At 42.3% G+C, this 13,822-nt stretch overlaps 1 long non-coding RNA gene across 1 annotated transcript in view; it reads left to right on the top strand.

Moving 5' to 3' along the window:
• The window catches only part of LOC141249391 (uncharacterized), a 94,084-nt gene that overhangs the window by 49,938 nt on the left and 30,324 nt on the right, over positions 1-13,822 (top strand). Inside the window, exon 2 of the long non-coding RNA XR_012312170.1 lies at positions 12,664-12,792. This is a non-coding gene — a long non-coding RNA (uncharacterized lncRNA). The remainder of the gene's footprint in view (positions 1-12,663; positions 12,793-13,822) is intronic.

Here is a 13,822-nt window from a genome sequence, read left to right as displayed (position 1 = left end):
AGGTAAGAGCTAGAGGAACACACAGACATTCTAGGTAAGAGCTAGAGGAACACAGACATTCTAGGGAGGAGCTAGAGGAACACACAGGTATTCTAGGGAGGAGCTAGAGGAACACACAGACATTCTATGGAGGAGATAGAGGAACACACAGACATTCTAGGTAAGAGCTAGAGGAACACACAGACAATCTAGGGAGGAGCTAGAGGAACACGGAGACATTCTAGGTAGGAGCTAGAGGAACACAGATATTCTAGGGAGGAGCTAGAGGAGCCCAGATATTCTAGACATTCTAGGTAGGAGCTAGAGGAACACACAGACATTCTAGGGAGAAGCTAGAGGAACACACAGACATTCTAGGGAGGAGATAGAGGAACACACAGACATTCTAGGGATGAGATAGAGGAACACACAGACATTCTAGGGAGGAGCTAGAGGAACACACAGACATTCTAGGGAGGAGATAGAGGAACACACAGACATTCTAGGGATGAGATAGAGGAACACACAGACATTCTGCTGACAGTTCTCCTGAAATGACAGTTACAGTTCTACATAGAACTTTAAGAGCACCAACTGTCATCTTCTATTTCAGTAATGGGAAAGTCTGTATTCACTGAAGACAGATTTTACCTATGATCTTGGAATGACTGATCAGTCCAGATGAAGAAAGAAGCAGATTTCTCTAATAAGACATACTGCAAAGGTTCCTATTCATGTGTACTATTGAGTTATGGGAAATAAATAAAATAAATTAACGATGGATACCCTTTAAGTTGATTGGCCAGAGTTTAACCCCTTTACTAACATATGATGTAACTGTATTTCATATGCTTGCTTCCAGACTTTGATGGTAGCTTGCACACTAAGCCCGCATCCTTTCTGGCAGATGATTGCTGATTTATTTAGCCATCATTTGCCTCTAACTGTCGCAGGTGACAACCTGTTAACCCCCTCTGACAGCGGCATTTAACACACACTGGTAGGGGGGCACGTCATTCTATTCGCCCATTGGCGCACCCGTGACACAATCATGAGACGTCGATGGGCTGCCATGACGGCCGGGGGTCTCCTGAAGACCCCTGTGACTGTCATGACTTCAATCCTGTGAAAGTCAGCGTTTAGCTAGTGTTCATAGTAGACCATGATTTTCTCTATACACAGCAGTACTGTGGTATTGCTATGTATAGCACAAGTGATCAGATGATTGCAGCTTCAGATCCCTAAGGCTATGTGCCCACGATCAGGCTATAGCAGCGTATTTTTGCTGTGTCCAAAGTGCTGCGTCCGATCACGCAGGTAAATCCGAATGTATTCATTGAACAATTTCTGTTGCGGAGACCAGCGGCTCCAAAACGGAAATTAACATGCTGCGGCTCGTAAAGCCGTGCCACCGGAGTTTACACAGCGTCAAATAGAAGCACAGTGGGCATGGGATTTCTATTGTGATGAGCTGCGTCCAAAACGCTGCTATTACGGATCATGGGCACACAGCCTTAACGAGACTAACAAATACAGTAAAAAATGATTATTTTTTTTTTAATATGAAAAAAATATAAAAATTCAAATCACCACCCCTTTTCCCTTTTTAAAAATAAATAATAAAAAAATACACATACAGTAGATGTGTGTGTCAATGTTACATCCGTAATCTATCAAAATATAAAATTAACTAACCCAATAGGTAAACAGTGTAATGAGAAAAAAATCGAAACACCAGAATGACACTTTTTTTGGCTTCTGAAACATTGCAATAAAATTCAATTAGAGCAATTACACAAGCAGCATTTTCTTTTCTTTTACAAATTTTTTCTTCATCAAAGTTTCATTAAATAAAAAGAACCTATACATGTATCTGCGTACTCGTAATTTTTATTTATTTATTTTACTCACATATATAGCGCCATTAATTCCACAGCGCCTCACATACAATATTGGCACTGTCCCCATTGGGGCTCACAATCTACATTCCCTATCAGTATGTCTTTGGAGTGTGGGAGGAAACTGGAGACCCTGGAGGAAACCGACGCAAACACGGGGAGAACATACAAACTCCTTGCAGATGTTGTCCTTGCCAGGTCAGTTTTACCATATAGTGAACATGGTACATAAAAAAAAAAAAAAAAAAACAATTGTGGAATTGCCCTTTTTTTGCAGTTTCACCGCACTTGGAATTTTTTTCTTGCTTGATACATGATAAAATGAAGGATGCCATTCAAAAGTACAATTTGTTGTGCAAAAAACAAGCCCTCTTAAGGCTATGGGGATGAAAAAATATAAAAGTTATGGCTCTTGGAAGAAGGGGAGGAAAAAACGGAAATTAGGATGATTGGCTATAGTTTAATGGGAACCAATCACCAGGTTTTCCTTATATAAACCAAAGCAACCACCTTTATATGCTCTATTATTGCAGCCATCCCCTACATATGCCAAAAAATCAATTTTGTACTTCTGTCATGTATCGTGGTCCGGTTTGATGGGCGTCTTTTCTCATTTCTTGGTGCCTCCTCAATCCCGGCATCTTCCATCCTGCCGCCTTGATTGATGTGGACGATGCATCCTACATCATCCAGAGATCGCTCTAAATCATGCGCCCGTGCAACCAAAGCGCAGCCATACTTTACTTCACCCTACTAAAGGCAGAGCAAATCCTGCAATACGTTTGTGCCGGCGCCAACTTCACTTCCGGTTAATAGGTGCCGGCACATTACAGGACTTTCCTCTGCCCTTAGTAGGGTCGAGCATGGTGCGCCTGCACTTTAATTGTGGGGGGTGTCCCGATTGGTGTTGGAGACCTCCTTTAGAGTATATGGCCTCTGATATTCATCTTCACCACTGAATAAACTTACTATGTTGCCCGAACAGACCTAATTTTTGATTATTTATTACTGACACATGAGCGGTTTGGCTCTGAGCCGCCGGCTCCGGAGGCTCATTGTAAGGTTATGATGTAAGGAAGATTTTTCTCCCGTTGGTCTCAGTGTAAGGCAAAGCTTCTCACACTTTAGATATGAAAATCTTCCCTTTCTGCTCAGTGGAAAAAGGAAATATACGAGCGCGTGATCGTCGTCCCATGAATATCAATTCCGGCTTTTGTCTGCTTCACAACTCATTATGCATTCTCCCCGGTTCTGCTATTCAGGAAATTTTCTGTGTGTCCCCTCATGAATTTTGATTTGTTACTTTCTAAAAAAAAAAAGAAGAAAACCCAAATTGATGCCCAGATGACACCGTCTACTCCATCTGAAGCGCTTCATCATCTCGCCCTGCGCAGGTCGACCTTGAGTTTTCTTTTGCTTTTGGGCAAAGTAGCCAAAAGTTACAACAGACAAAAGGGAACAAGAAAAGTCAGAGTGCTTATAAAAATAATAAAAATAACAACCGAGCCATCAATAATGTTATTAATATTGTCCAAAAGGAAGAGCACAAGAAGAAGTATTACCAACAGTAGCTCTTGTAATCATGTAAGACCTGACTTATAATAGACAATAGTACTGAACACATTGTTTCTCACCTGTCCTGGCTCCAGCTGCAGCCTTCTTCCCTGGCAGCAGGTTCCCTCTGCAACTCATGTGTCAGGTTACTTTTGATAACCCAGCATGCACCTTTCGTGTCACATCCTTAGGCCTTTTTGAGGCTGGCTCAGGTGGTGCCATGCTGCCGGAGTATTCAGGTACTTCAGCGTCCTCGCCGATATCACTTTTTTTTTGGACTCTGCTAAGTTAAACCTGGCTCTGCTGTATAAGTCCCAAAGCCAGTACCCTAACAAACTCCTCTCTGATCTACCACACTATCAACTCTTCTGAACCAAGATGCCTGTCCGCATTTTCGGCTCTGCTTATCCAAAGTGCCTGACTGCATACTAAGTACGGCTGTTCCAAGGTGCCGTCTTGCATAGTTGGCTCTGCAATACCATGATCACAATGCCATCTAACATATCCAGCTCTGCCGTTCCACGGCCATGGTGCCATCCAGCATGCTGAACTATGACTTTCCACGACTAAGGGGCCAGCTAGCAAACTGAGCTTTGCTATTTCTCACCCAAGGTGCCATATACCATATTCAGCTCTGCTATTCCATGCAGCGCCATGTGCCATTCAGCTCAGATAACCTATGCTGCACTATGTTGACCTGGGCCCCCACCAGCATGTTGATCAGATGTACGGGCCCCTGTAGTGTTCTAGATCCGATAAAGAGGTATATGTTCACCTGCGACCCCATTAAAAAAAAATACTACAGTTAAAATATATAAATCTCAATGAAAACAATATGATCATTTTCTAAACAATTCTAATACTTCCCCTTCTTCTACACTGCACCAGATGAAGAAGAAAAGTGCAATAGTACCGCCATTGCCCCCATACAATATTAATACATATGTCCCCTTCTGTGGCCCCTGTGCAGTAGTAAAATTCCTCTTTATGCCCAATGCAGTAGAAATGTCCCTCTTAATGCTCAAATACAACAGTAATGTACATTTCTGCCCCCATATAGTAATAGCGTGCACTTTTTATGACTCGATATAGTTAGAACATCCCATATTGAGGCTCCATAAATCAATAATAATGTATGGACAACAATGAGGAACATTTTTAATGTTCCCCATTGTGGAGTAATCTTGTAATTACTGTATATCTCCCACTTGCTATCATAAACTAATAATGTATGATCCTCAATCTGGTCCCCATACAGCAATTAGGTCACCCATCCTGTATTAATGTCCCCCCCAGTCCTGTAATAATGTCCACAGTCCTTAAATAATGCCCCCCCATCCTGTAATAATGTCCCCCCAGTTCTGTAATAATGTCCCCCCCATCCTGTATTAATGTCCCCCCAGTTCTGTAATAATGTCCGCCCTCCTTAAATAATGCCCCCCGTCCTGTAATAATGCCCCCCCCAGTTCTGTAATAATGTCACCCCATCCTGTATTAATGTCCCCCCCAGTCCTGTAATAATGTCCACCCTCCTGAAATAATGCCCCCCTGTCCTGTAGTAATGTCCCCCCAGTCCTGTAATAATGCTCCCTGTCCTGTAATAATGTCCCCCCAGTCCTGTAATAATGTCCCCCCCATCCTGTACTAATGCCCCCCCGGTCCTGTAATAATGTCCACCCTCCTGAAATAATACCCTTCCCCTCTCCGGTAATAATGTCCCCCCCAGTCCTGTAATAATGACCCCCTCCTTAAATAATACCCTTCCCCTGTCCTGTAATAATGTCCTCCCATCCTGTACTAATGTCCCCTCCCCAGTCCTGTAATAATGTCCACCCTCCTGAAATAATACACTCCCCCATCCTGTAATAATGCCCCCCATCCTGTATTAATGTCCCCCAGTCCAGTAATAATGTCCACCCTCCTGAAATAATGCCCCCCTGTCCTGTAATAATGTCCCCCCAGTCCTGTAATAATGTCCACCCTCCTGAAATAATGCCCCCATCCTATAATAATGTCCCCCCGGTCCTGTAATAATGTCCCCCCCATCCTGTACTAATGTCCCCCCCCAGTCCTGTAATAATGTCCACCCTCCTGAAATAATGCCCCCCTGTCCTGTAATAATGCCCCCCTGTCCTGTAATAATGTCCCCCCAGTCCTGTAATAATGTCCACCCTCCTGAAATAATGCCCCCCTGTCCTGTAATAATGTCTCCCCAGTCCTTTAATAATGTCCACCCTCCTGAAATAATGCCCCCCTGTCCTGTAATAATGTCCCCCCAGTCCTGTAATAATGTCCACCCTCCTGAAATAATGCCCCCATCCTATAATAATGTCCCCCCGGTCCTGTAATAATGTCCCCCCCATCCTGTACTAATGTCCCCCCCAGTCCTGTAATAATGTCCACCCTCCTGAAATAATGCCCCCCTGTCCTGTAATAATGCCCCCCTGTCCTGTAATAATGTCCCCCCAGTCCTGTAATAATGTCCACCCTCCTGAAATAATGCCCCCCTGTCCTGTAATAATGTCTCCCCAGTCCTTTAATAATGTCCACCCTCCTGAAATAATGACCCCATCCTATAATAATGTCCCCCCAGTCCTGTAATAATGTCCCCCCCATCCCGTACTAATGTCCCCCCCAGTCCTGTAATAATGTCCACGCTCCTGAAATAATGCCCCCCTGTCCTGTAATAATGTCCCCCCATCCTGTACTAATGTCCCCCCCAGTCCTTTAATAATGTCCACCCTCCTGAAATAATACCCTCCCCCGTCCTGTAATAATGTCCCCCCATCCTGTACTAATGCCCCCCTCCCCAGTCCTGTAATAATGTCCTCCCTCCTGGAAAAAAACAAATTGGCACAGGTAAAAGCAACAAGGTGTTACTGAACCTGACATCCAGAGGATGAAATTAAAGTAAATCTATTTCTAAAGATTCTTTTGACCTGAAATACTCACCAGATGTCAGTAACAACCATCCAATCCACACATGCAAATAAATCACCATAGATCCATAAATTATGTGTAATAAATAATGAGAAATGACACAGGGAGAAAGTATTGAACACGCTTACTGAATTGTACTTAATACTTGGTAAAAAGCCTTTGTTGGAGATGAAGCTTCAAGAAGCCTCCTGTATGGAGAAACTAGTTGCTGGCATTGCTCAGGTGGGATTTTGGCCCATTCTTCCACACAAACACTCGTCACATCCTGAAGATCCCGTGGGCTCCTTCTATGAACTTTGAGCTTTAGTTCCTTCCATATATTTTCTATTGGATTCAGGTCCGGTGATCGGCTCGGCCGTTCTAGCAGCTTTATTTTCTTTCTCTGAAACCAATTGAGAGTTTCCTTGGCTGTGTGTTTGGGATCTTTGTCTTGCTGAAATGTCCACTCTTGTTTCATCTTCATCATCCTGGTAGATAGCAGCAGATTTCTATCTAGAATGTCTCTGTACATTTGTCCATTCATCCTTCCTTCAATTATATGAAGTTTGCAGTGCTGTATGCTGAAAAACAGCCCCACATCATGTTATTCCCACCTCCAAACTGTAGTGTCGGTATGGTGTTTTTGGGGTGATATGCAGTTGCCCTTTGGCCTCCAAACATGGTGTACTATGGCAACCAAAGAGTTCAATTTTGGCCTCATCTGACCAGACTATGTTCTCCCAGTATTTCACAGGCTTGTCTAAATGTTGTTAAGCAAATTGTAAACTCGCTTGAAAATGCTTTTTGTTCAACAATGGAGTCTAGCGTGGTGAGCATGCATACAAGGCCATGTGTCATTATTCCTCCTATCAGTGTGTCTGGATGCAGTGAATGACAGTTCTACCGTCCAATCTAGGACAGAGGCATGCTGAGGTGTCAGTATGATGATTGACTGCTCAGTCGTCCAATCGGATGCTGGGCCGTGTTAAGCTGTCAGTGTCTTGAGTGACAGTTTAGCCATCCAATCAGGACCAGGGTGTGTCAGGGCTTCATCAATGTGTGTCCTGTTCAGAGGAATTACCTGGCTATTTAGCCAGCTCTCTGTCTTAGATTGCTGCCAATTGAAGCTTTGCTCAAGTGGTGTCTGTGTGCTCTGTGCTCCTACTCTTGTATTCTGACCTTTGCTGCTCGACCTTAGATTTGCCTTGACCATCCATTTGCCTAGCCCTTTTGTAGTGATCTGCTACCTTCTTGGAATTCTGACCTGGACTGTGACCTGACAAGGCCTTTGTCTCACCCCTCTATGACGTACCCTGCTGGCTTTTGACTTTGGACCTCTTGACTATCCAGCCTCACAGCTTGTCCATGAGTAGTGACTAGCATCACAACATGGAGGTTGAGTGCATTACTTATTGTTTTATTTGAAACAATTGTACCAGCTGATTCCAGGTCTTTCTGTAGCTCTCCACAGGTGGTCCTTGGCTCTTAGACAACTCTTCTGATCATTCTTTTCACTCTTCGGTTGGAAATCTTGCTGGGAGCACCTGCTCATGGCCGATTTATGGTGAAATAATGTTCTTTCCATTTCCAGATTATGGCCCCAACAGTGCTCAATGGAACCTTCATTAGTTTAGAAATTCTTCTGTAACCAATGCCATCAATATGCTTTGCAACAATAAGGTTGTGAAGGTCTTGAGACAACTCACTGGTTTTACCCATCATGAGATGTCTCCTGTGTGGCACCTTGGTAATGAGACACCTTTTTATTGGCCAACAGTTGAACCAGCTGATATTATTTCTCACTAAGTGCAGGATTGCATTCAAATTACTGATAGATCCAGCTAGATACTGATAGACTTTCCAGGGCTTTTTTGATCTATCTTTCTTCATGTGTTCAATACTTTTTCCGTCTATCATTTCTCATTATTACACATAACTTAATTTATGGATATTTATGGCTTGATTTCTCTGCCTGTGTGGATTGGATGGGTTGTTATCGACATCTGGTGAGAATTTTATGTTAATAGCACCTTGGTGACGTGTTCAATATTTATTTCATCGCCTGTAAATACTATGTGAGCAGAAGAGAGAAAGCTGCATGGAATAAATACACACGTGGTCAAAATTGTTGGTTCCCCTCGTTTAATGAAAGAAAAACCCACAATGGTCACAGAAATAACTTGAATCTGACAAAAGTAATAATAAATTAAAAATCTATAAAAATGAACAAATGAAAGTCAGACATTCCACAGAATTAAAAAAAAAATTAACCTCATGAAATCGGCCTGGACAGAAATGATGGTTCTTCTTAACTTAATATTTTGTTGAACCTTTTGAGGCAATCACTGCAATCAGACGATTCCTGTAACTGTTAATGAGACTTCTGCACCTCTCGACAGGTATTTCGGCCACTCCTCATGAGCAAACTGCTCCAGTTGTCTCGTGGTTGAAGGCTGCCTTTTCCAGACGGCATGTTTCAGCTCTTTCCAAAGGTGCTCAATAGGATTGAGGTCAGGGCTCATAGAAGCCACTTCAGAATAGTCCAATGTTTTCCTCTTAGCCATTCTTGGGTGTTTTTAGCTGTGTGTTTTGGTCATTATCCTGTTGCAAGACCCATGACCTGCGACTGAGACCAAGCTTACTGACACTGGGCAGCAGATTTCTCTCTAGAATCCCTTGATAGTCTTGAGATTTCATTGTACCCTGCACAGATTCAAGACATCCTGTGCCAGATGCAGCAAAGGAGCCCCAGAACATAACAGAGCCTCCACCATGTTTCACAGTAGGGACAGTGTTCTTTTATTGATATGCTTTATTTTTCCGTCTGTGAACATAGAGCTGATGTGCCTTGCCAAAAACTTCCATTTTTGTCTCATCTGTCCATAGGACATTCTCCCAGAAGCTTTGTGGCTTGTCAACATGTAGTTTGGCAAATTCCAGTCTGGCTTTTTTATGATTTTTTTTTCAACAATGGTGTTCTCCTTGGTCGTCTCCCATGAAGTCCACTTTGGGTCAAGCAACGACGAATGGTGCGATCTGACACTGATGTTCCTTGAGCTTGAAGTTCACCTTTAATCTCTTTAGAAGTTATCCTGGGCTCTTTTGTTACCATTCGCATTATCTATCTCTTTGATTTGTCATCAATTTTCCTCCTGCGGCCACGTCCAGGGAGGTTGGCTACAGTCCCATGGATCTTAAATATCTGAATAATATGTGCTACTGTAGTCACAGGAACATCAAGCTGCTTGGAGATGGTCTTATAGCCTTTACCTTTAACATGCTTGTCTATAATTTTCTTTCTAATCTCCTGAGAAAACTCTTTCCTTTGCTTCCTCTGGTCCATGTTGAGTGTGGTACACACCATGTCACCAAACAGCACAGTGAGTATCTGTAGCCCTATATACAGGCCCACTGACTGATTACAAGATTGTAGACACCTGTGATGATAATTAGTGGACACAACTTTATTTAACATGTCCCTGTTGTCACATTATTTTCAGGGGAACCATCATTTCTCTCCAGGCCTATTTCATGAGTTTAATTTTTTTAAAAAATTCTGTGGAAGCAGAAAAGCAATGTCTGACTTTCATTTGTTCATTTTCATAGATTTTTAATTTATTATTACTTTTGTCAGAGTCAAGTTATTTCTGTGACCATTGTGGGTTTTTCTTTCATTAAACGAGGGGAACCAACAATTTTGACCACATGTGTAGTGCATACCCATTGTTAGAAATATGTAGATTCATTGGAAAAGATTTGCACGACAGCAAAGACAAACACTTAAAAGCAATTAAATTGAAAAACAACAACACAATGGGTGGATTCAATAATCCAAAATATCACCCCATTATCAGACAACTGTAAGTGCAATTATAGGTTCACCCTGGTTGGGCCATATTCAGTTTAGACACAAAAGATATCCTCCCCTATAGTCGACGCACAGCAGTGACGTCATGCATCGTGTTACATATCCACTGATACACATCAAGCTGAAATAGTCATCGGCGGACCCCCTTCCTACAAGGGCCCGGTTGCAGTTGCACCCTCTGAGACCGCGATTATTATGCCCCTGATTGTCGCTACAACAGCAGTCACCTGAGCAGCGGTGTGATATTAGGGATGGGGGCAGTGATGGCCATCTCCCACATAAAAAGACACCAGAATTATAAGTTGTACATGGTAGATGTCGGCTACTGTTAGTTTTTACTGTAGGGTCCGGGTCCATCCTGTTATTCCTCATTGTCTTCATCATCTTTTAGGGGAATAAGTTTTGAATATTTGCCTAAATTTGGAACATCTCAGAACTAATGCACTACCAGGATGCAGCAAACCCATATAATAAAGATGGCGGCAACACAAGTGCAAAATACTGATGAGACACAACCACTCACAACCTACCATTTCATGGAGGGGGTGATTGCTTAGTATTTAAATTGCACACAAAAAGGCTTGTATAGGGAGCTGTTCACATATGGGTAGTGCACAGCATCTGGCTTACAGCCTATTAGTTACACCCATACTATTAGGTTAGGCAGGCTGCCAGGTACTATCTAAGTGCTCCCCATGAGAACAGACACCCTAGTTGACAATGCCAGCAAGGATGGGCCTGGCTGCACCCGGGAATAAAAAAGTGCAAAAATACATATATATAATATATGAGGTATTAGTAAAATCACTCCTGTCAGTATACATTGCTGCTGTAGGAGTAAGGTCACTGGGGTTCATCAGCTGAAGATCAGCTGATCAGTCCCGGTGAACTCACCACCACGACTGGTGGGAACATTCTTGAGAATGTTCCCACGGTGAGGTCCCGTGAGCTCTCAGCTGATCTCAGCACAGTACACTGCTGGGAGAGAGCGCGCCGGCTGCCGGGAGGACGACATCGCTGGGGGACATCACTGGACAGGTGAGAATAAGGTTTTTTATTTTATTTTTTACTTTTTTTACATTTTTTTACTGCTAGTGGTTCCTGGCTTGGCTGAGGACAGTACTACTCCCTACCAGCTGCGCTACTCTCATTGTTATCAGTGGGAGTGGCGGTCGGATGAGGGGAGTAATACTCCTCCTCTGTTGACCCAGGTACCACCCGCAGTGTTTCACCGCCCATTGACTTTAATTGAAACGCAGCAAATCCGGAGGTATTTTCACATCATGTGCATAGCATATTAGGATTACCATTGCTATAGCTGGTAGACCGATAAGCAAGCATTTTCGCTGCATTTCCGCAGCGAAAAACTGCCGCGAAAACGCATCAAAAACGCCACGTGTGCACATAGCCTTATTCTTTTTCCTTACCTCACCTTCTCTCCTCTTAGTATCACTTCCTCTTCTTCTTGTTCTCTTCTTCTTCTTTCCTTATTAGCCCTCCTCTTCCTACTGTTCTCTCATTTCCTCTTTCCTTCCTATCTCTTCTCTCCTGTCTTTCCTCCTCATTAATTCTCCTGTTATCCTTTCCTCTCCTCCCCTTTCCCCATCCTATATTATCCTCCTTCCCCCCTTCCTCCTTTCCGTTCCTCTTCTCTCCTATTGTCTTAGTTTCCTCTGTCTCCCCAGTCTTTACAGAGATCAGAGCAGAGCAGTCATATCATTGCGGTGTCTCCATTCATCTACTCACCACTAGATGAAGTGACCTGACAGCTCCACTCTGATCACAGTGACAGAAGGAAATTGTAACAACTGATCCGGCCACATTATAGGAAATAGGGTCAGATGCCAACCGCAGTCTCCTATGCCCTGGCGCTGCCGTATTTGCTCTGTGTGTCGTAGTAGAAAATAAGAATGGCAATACACAGCGGCTGAGCAAAAAAAGTAATGAAAAAAATATAATATACCAGTTAATTTTATACACTTTTAAATAAACTTTTTAACATAAATTCCAAACATAAAATATATATATATATATATATATATATATACATATATATATATCTATATCTATCTATCTATCTATCTATCTATCTATCTATATATATATATATATATATATATATATATATATTTTTTTTGTGAGACATTCCCTTTAATAAGATGTTTATATATACAGAACTGTGTAAAAGTTTTAGGCAGGTGTAGAAAAAAATGCTACAAAGTAAGAATGGTTTCAAACATAGAAGTGTTAATAGTTTTAATTAATATTGTTTTTTTTATTAATTGTTAAAATGCAAAGTGAACGAGCAACAGGGATATCGAGATCAGATAAGTATTTGGGGCGACCGCTAGAGATGATCGAAGCTTTTGAAATTTGAGAGAAAGAGAGAGAAAGAGATGCGACAAATGTTCGTCAACCCTTGTGCCTTTTTCTGTCCCTTTATAGACTGAGCTGTGCGCTCTGACCTCTATCCCAATGTTGTAAAAGTAGAAGATGCCATCGTCTGTGCTCCAAATGAGTACGATCTGATATCAGTGCAGCTGAAGGCAACAAATAGCCGGAGGAGAAACCGAGGTTTGGAAACTGCTTAAATGCGATTTTTATTTCTTTGCGTTTCTGTGCATTTTCTATTATTCTATGTTTGTGTGTTTTTTGTAAGCTTGTGTGCTGTAAGTTTTGAGCATTTTTTATGTATCTGGGTGTTTCTGTGCGTTTTTAGTGCGTTTCTGTGGTTGTGTGCGTTTTTTATGCGTTTGTGCGTTTTCTTTGCATTTTTGTGCAGTTTCAGTGCGGTTGTGTGTTTATGACTGTTTGTGTGTTTCTGTGTGTTGTAAGAGTCCACTATGTGTTTTCTATGTCTTTGGGTGTTTTTGTGCGCTTCTTATGCCTTTTCGATGCAATTTTTTTCTTTGCATTAATTTGTTTATATTATGTCATGTCATAGATGTTATATCTTTTAGTGATTTAGGATTTTTCATATCGAATTCAGATGCTATAAATTGATAGGGTTAATTCAGGATGTTGACGCACCCTGGATGAAGCCGATCAGGCGAAACTTGAGTTGGGCAAGTGTGCAATACACGCACTGTTTGGATTAAGTGCTGGACTCTGCTTCTTACTGTCTTTACTCATTGGAGTTTTGCGAGTTTAATAAAAGTTTTGGGGCGCTGTGCCTCGTTATTAGTGATCTTTCACAGTCTTCTTTGTCTTTTCCTACTCCATTAGATCAGTGGAGCAGATCGGACAACCTCAATTTCTGCAATTCCTACGGCACATTTCCGTTCCTGTATACCCACAGCCGACTTCAGCATGGCATAATAAACATCATATTTGATTTTATTCACGGTTCCTGCTGCCTGACCGCTCGTATAATGGGAGACATATTGAGGGAAATTAAACTACCAGCAAATCCTAATTAGAACAGATCTGCCTCGGCTTGTAGCTGTCATTCACCGAAACTGCAAAAAACCTTATCCCGTCATCATCTTTGTTCTGGCAAACTTGGCCTAATGATGTGTCAGACCGGGAGAGGACGGCGCGGCCTTTCATCTGACGCCGTGTAGTGCTGCTCATACTCCCGGAGATATTAGAATAAATCATGTAA

This window comes from Phyllobates terribilis, unplaced genomic scaffold, assembly GCF_046119375.1.
Source record: "Phyllobates terribilis strain yellow unplaced genomic scaffold, ASM4611937v1 Scaffold_2__4_contigs__length_985480577, whole genome shotgun sequence".
NCBI classification, from domain to species: domain Eukaryota; kingdom Metazoa; phylum Chordata; class Amphibia; order Anura; family Dendrobatidae; genus Phyllobates; species Phyllobates terribilis.
The sequence above is the reverse complement of the archived record's forward strand: the minus strand, read 5'-3'. Positions and strand labels throughout refer to the sequence as shown.